Raw genomic sequence first — 6,000 nt, forward strand, 5'->3', positions numbered from 1 at the left:
TTTAAATACTCTTAATTGGATCAAGGTCTCTTCTGCCAGAAGAGTGGGATCACCCCTGTGCAGCGGCTGTTCCACTTAACTCCATCATGTGATCCATAGAAACAGCGTGTCTTCTTCAAATCGAAGGACTACCACCACAATTGCAGTTAAGTGTGTTCCTTTCATTTCAATGTTTTTACAATAAATTCTAGTTTTTATTTGACATGGGTTTATTTGTATACATGCCCTGAATGATGTTGAACATTTTTTGAATATCTAGCACAGACTGGTAAGCCTGGAGTTGGGGCTCTATGTCCATTGCCTGCACGCTGATGCTGAGAGAGGCCATGGAATGAAGTTTGCAGCTTTGAGCGTTCAGCGTCGATAAAAGCTCTCACACGATTGGAGGGAGAACAAATGCTTCTATTAGCTTTTAACAACAGGTAGGGTTCACTAGTAGACTTTAGAGGGGTTCTGGGTTTAGGTGGGAAACCAAGCTATATAAACAGGGGAGGAGCCGGGAGGCAGGGCCATTCATCAATACAGCACTCTCCCAGCGAATCCCAGTTTACTGCAGAGCCTTACCTCTGTGTTGGGAGTTGGTGCATTAGAACCTCACTGTGGCTCCAGTGCACCAGAATTTACACCTTCGTGCACTTAACTGAATCCCATTCTCTCTAAAAGATGGATCAGCTATTAGAGCCACTGCCACACCTCTCCAGAATCCCAGGTTCATTCCTGACCACCAGCACTGTCTGTGGGGAGTTTGCACCTTCTCCCTGTACCTACATGGAATTTTCCCAGGTGCTCTTGTTTCCTCCCATGTTCAAAAGACATGTTGGTTGCTGAGTTAATTGGCCCCTGTAAATTTCCCCCAGAGTGCAGCTGAATCTGTGGGGGTGGTCAGTGGGGGTGTGAGTTGATGGAATCATGAGAGAATTCAAATAGGTTAGGGGAAAAGTTGATTGCTATTGGTCTGTGAAATCTTTGTGGGATGAGGATCTATGTTAGTTCCATCTCCTTTATAATGAATGCCAGCATATTTCCAATTGCTGAGGGTGGTGGGTGCCTGAAATGTTTTGCCAGGGGTGGTGGTAGGGGCTGGAACAAAAGGGGCATTTAAGAGGCTCTTAGGCAGGTACATGGATAAAAGGAAAAATAGAGGCTTATGAGGTAGGGAGGGTTTAGATTTTTTTAGCTATATGAGCTGAAGCACCTGTATTGTGCTGTAATGTTCTATGTTTTATGTTCTGATGTTAGTCTAACGGGCTGACAGTTCCCTGCATTTTTTCTCCCTCTTCCATGAATAGCGATATTGCATTTCCAATCCTCTGGGTCCTCTCCAGCATCTGGAGAATTTGCGCAATGCAGCCACTATTTCTGCAGCAGGTTTCTTTCTGGGTGCAGGTCATCAGATCCAGGGCCTGATGGTGTACTTAAACATTTTTATCAATGGAATCCCTTTTGATTGGTGAGCATTTTCTTCTCACGCTCTTTCATTTGTTTGAGAAACTCAGCAGCTTCCATCGAAGGCAGGGATATCGGCCCAATATTTCAGGCCTGAGCCCTTCGTCAAGATACCTTGGAGAAACTCAGATGATGTGCTGAGCTTTTCCAGCATTTTTGTGTATTTCCTACAATCACAGTGTCTGCGGACTTTCTTTTATCACTTTTTCCTTGTTTGTCTATTTTCCTATTAAGGTGTTCCCACTCAGCTGCTGATGTTCGGCCAAATTCTCGCTGACATTTTGACCTAACATTTGTCAGGCACCTTCCTTTTTTCCTTCTTTCTTTTTTGCCTTCCAAGCATCTCTGCTACTGGTTCTCCCATCTCATTCATTACTTGCTTTTCTATATGGTCTTCCTTGATGATTCAAGAATATTAATCTCTCCAGTGTGAAACATCTTTCCTGAATCATGGTGACCAAAACTGAACAGAATACTCCAAATGGGTCCTCACCAACATCTTATACAACTGCAACATGACCTCCCAATTTCTATACTGTTGAAGGCCAATTTGCCGAAAGCTTTGTTGACCTAACAGAAAAGATAAATAGTTTTTATTGAGACTGCCCAGTTTTGATTACCTGCTTATCATGTAGATTCATTGGGAAGAATGGCATCTTCCTCTGTTCCATGACACTTTGATTCTATGAGCGACTTAATTTAAAATTTTAGTAAATTGACAAATTGCTCGTGTTTTAAAATTAAAAAAAACATTTAAAATATCTGGTATTGCCTGTATATCTGAGTGAATTTGAAGAGCTTCCATAAACCAGAACATTCAGTAGAGCCTTGCCGTGTTGACCTTAGGCTACATGCCAATTTTTAAAAGACAGGACCACTGAATTATGAATTGGAAAAAAAAATTGTTAACTAGAGCATTAATATTATGATGGATTTAAATGATATTTTAGAAAAATTTAAGTTAATACGATAATTCTCTCAGCCTCAATGTAACAGCAAGAATAACAGTATCTTCCTTACTGAGTAATGTTACCTGATGTCAAAATAGACACAGAATTCATTTTAATAATTCAATGATCATAACCTGCTTTAAATCCAACCTTATTCTACCGTCTTGTGAACAACATGTTGCTCTGTTGTTCTTGATTGCACGAAAGTGAAAGTATAAATGCGAGGATGTTTTGCTGAGGTTGATGAGTGCTAACACAACATTCTTTCAGCCAACTATATAAATAATTATTAATTATTTTACTTTATCGTCATTTGATGTTTTTTTCTTATCTTCATGGCATTTTAATTATACATAAATTGTTGTTAGTGTGCTTTAACTAGATGGAAAGCTGCAGGAAGGAAGATTTGCATTGGATCTGTGCATTGCACTTGTGTGAATGGCAATACATTTTCATTCAGAATAGGTCCTGTTTTTCCTCAGGCAGCAGGCGCAGAACTAACAGGGGCAGTCTCAGAATAACAGCTTGGCCATTTGGAACAGAGACAATCTCATCCCTAACCCTAACCCTAATCCTAATGCGCGTTGTTCCCGACTGCTGTGGCTACAATGCTGGCCGTCCACCAGTGAAGGTGAGCAGCAGTCCAAACTATTCAAGATTCCAAATAACACTTAGATCAGCAAAGAGGAGCTCACGAAAGTCAGGTGTACTTTGTCCCTAGGCCAGAGTTGTTTCAACAAAGTGCTGCACGGCAGGAAATATGGGGAATTTATGACATAACTTATGTTCTAGGATTGGGAGGCCAATGTTTCAGCCCTGAGCCCTTGGTAAAGGTAGGAAGTGCAATCTGTTTTGCACTGAAATCAAAGTATGTGAAAATATAATAAAGCAGCAGGCTTTGGAAAGCTGAATTAAAAACAAAGTGTTCTGGGAACACTCAGCAAATCAGCAGAATCTGTGAAAAGAGAAGCAATGCATGAGGTTGAAGAGTTTTCATCGGGTCTTCACTTTTCTATATTAATTGAAAGTAAAAGACCTCATTCCTTTGTGAATATAATGCAGCTGTAAGCAGCAGATCAGATGGTACAGCAGGGATCTGCTGTGACTGCCCAGAAGGATTCTGTGCGGAAGAAGTTGAGGGTCACGGTGAATCTGATCTTCACGGAGAGACAGGACATAATCCTGTGGAATATCATATCTCTTGGGTGATAACAGCTTTGGCAAGACTGAGCAGCCAATCATATTATTCTGCAGAGAAATCCAGATGCAGTCAAACTCCTGGTATCCGGCACCTATGGGGATTGGAATTTTCTGGTCGCTTGAGACTGCAGATTGCATGATTAGTGAACTGACTGATGGGGGTGGGGGCAGAAATTTTAAAAGTATGTATTTTTTTACCTATTTATTTTCTGTGATTTTTTTCGCCAGTTTCTTGAAGCCATCAGTTGGTTCAATTCTAGAAAATGGGGATTTTATTGTCCGTCTAAAAACTTCTTTGGAATATGCTCACTGACGTTGGTACATCTTTCACTGGGATCCCTGAGATAATCCCAAGTGTCGGCTATGGACAATGAGACGAAATATACTCAAGTATTTTCAGGATTGCAACCTTCCACCATTTAGATCGCAAGGTTAGTGAATAGGATCATAGCAAGAAAAGCTATTAGGCTGGTTACACAGATCATTTGCAGATTTCAAGAACCTTAACTCAAAGTACACTGTAATTACTAACAAGGTCATCCAAGATTTATGGAGATTTTCTTATTTATCTCTCCCTTTCCCATCTCTCACAACATTTCATCGACTCAAAACTATCAGGATTACACCAACAACCATCTTTAAACATTGTGGATGAATTGCCAGAGTCCAACAAGTTGCCAGATTATCACGGTCTTACAAATTTACCTGTATTTTATCTAAATCCAACATAAAATAAATTGTCTGAGTGCACAAAAGTGCCAGAGATACTCAGCAGGTCATACAGCATCCACAGAATGTGAATCTGCAGATTTTCTTGTGGGTCCTAATTCTCGGAAGTCTTAAGCCAGTGCTTCTCAACCTCTGTCTTTCCACTCACATACCGCTTTATGTATTCCCTATGCCATTGGTGCTCTGTGATTAGTAAGGGATTGCTTAAGGTGGTCTGTGGGTAGAAAGAAAAAGTTAAAGACATTGTTTTAATCGTCCCTCATTGACTCGTTATGTGCACGGTCTCATATCTCCAAAGGAAATGGGCCAATGACAATTTTTCTCAAGCAAAATATTTCAGTACCAATTGGGTCTAGAGCAGTGATTCTCAACCTTCCCTTCCCACTCACATCCCACCTTAAGCAATCCCTTATTAATCATAGAGAACCAATGGCATAGGGGTTACTTAAAGTGGGATGTGAGTGGGAAGAAAAAGGTTGAGAACCACTGCCTTAAACTGGTTGTACTGTTGAAGGGGGATTAATGAGGCAATGGTGCCACCTATTGGATACATGCAACCTAACCATAAATTCAACCAAAATACTTCTGATTATGCCACTGTCCCTTTCTTGTCATGAGAACTGCAGTACAGGTCCAGAAGAGCTTAAAGGGGTCAGAACAGCTGCCAAGGCTAGGTTAGGTGATGGAAATTTGTTTCAGGTCTTAGCATGAGATGAAATTTCAAATTGGGATTCAGGGTTCTGATGAAATCGAGAGGTGGTCACTGTCTGTCCAGCATTGTGCAAAGGGGGCTTAGAAATCCTGCCACTATTGCCTTGGGCACCCCTGCCAGCCCACTGCTGGACAGAGACCTATCAAACAGCTATCAGGCTCTTTCTAATCAGAGACTGCTCCGATACCACGGAAGAAGTGTCTGCACTAATGCAAAGTCATTTTATTTGCACCAAGATAACTGAATATTTATTATGAATCTATCTTTTGAATTTATTGTCCCTTTTTAATTCGATTAAAGTATTACTGTAATAATTTCTTTTTTAATCAAGTAGCTGTTTGGCAGCAGTAAGAAAGAATTTTGGTGCAGAAGGACAATAAACTCATTATCTCCATTATTATTAATGTATCCAAGAACGGTTTAAAAAAAGGGCAAACCACACCTTGAAGAAGGGCTCAGGCCTGAAACATCAGTTTTATATCTTTACCTCCTATGGATGCTGTGAGACTGGCTGAGTTCCTCCAGCATTTCCATGTGTTCATTACAATCACAGGGTCTGCAGACCTTCATCTTTCACTCCTAAAGGGGTTGCATTTCAGTGCATCAAAAGGAAGATCTATTTGTCAATGACAGCTGCACCCAGAACAATGTCGTTCAATGTGGGTTTCTCTGACTTTGCTTGCAGCAGTGTCTAGGAGGCGCTAGGGAAATTCCATCTGGGTTTATGAAAAGCCAAATTAATGAAGGAAGAACAGAAAAAGACCCTCCCACAATCTCCAGCAGCAAAGCAAGAAAAATGCCCAAGCCTCTACTGTCACCTGGTGGCAGAAAAACATGATATTATTTATATTAACAAAAAAAAACTGCTGGAGGAAACTCAGCAGGTCGTGCAGTGCCCAGAGGAGGTAAGGAGATATTGATTATATATCTTGAGCTCTCATGGACACTGCACAACCTGCTGAG

Source organism: Narcine bancroftii, chromosome 12 (assembly GCF_036971445.1).
Source record: "Narcine bancroftii isolate sNarBan1 chromosome 12, sNarBan1.hap1, whole genome shotgun sequence".
In the NCBI taxonomy this organism is placed as follows: Eukaryota; Metazoa; Chordata; class Chondrichthyes; order Torpediniformes; family Narcinidae; genus Narcine; species Narcine bancroftii.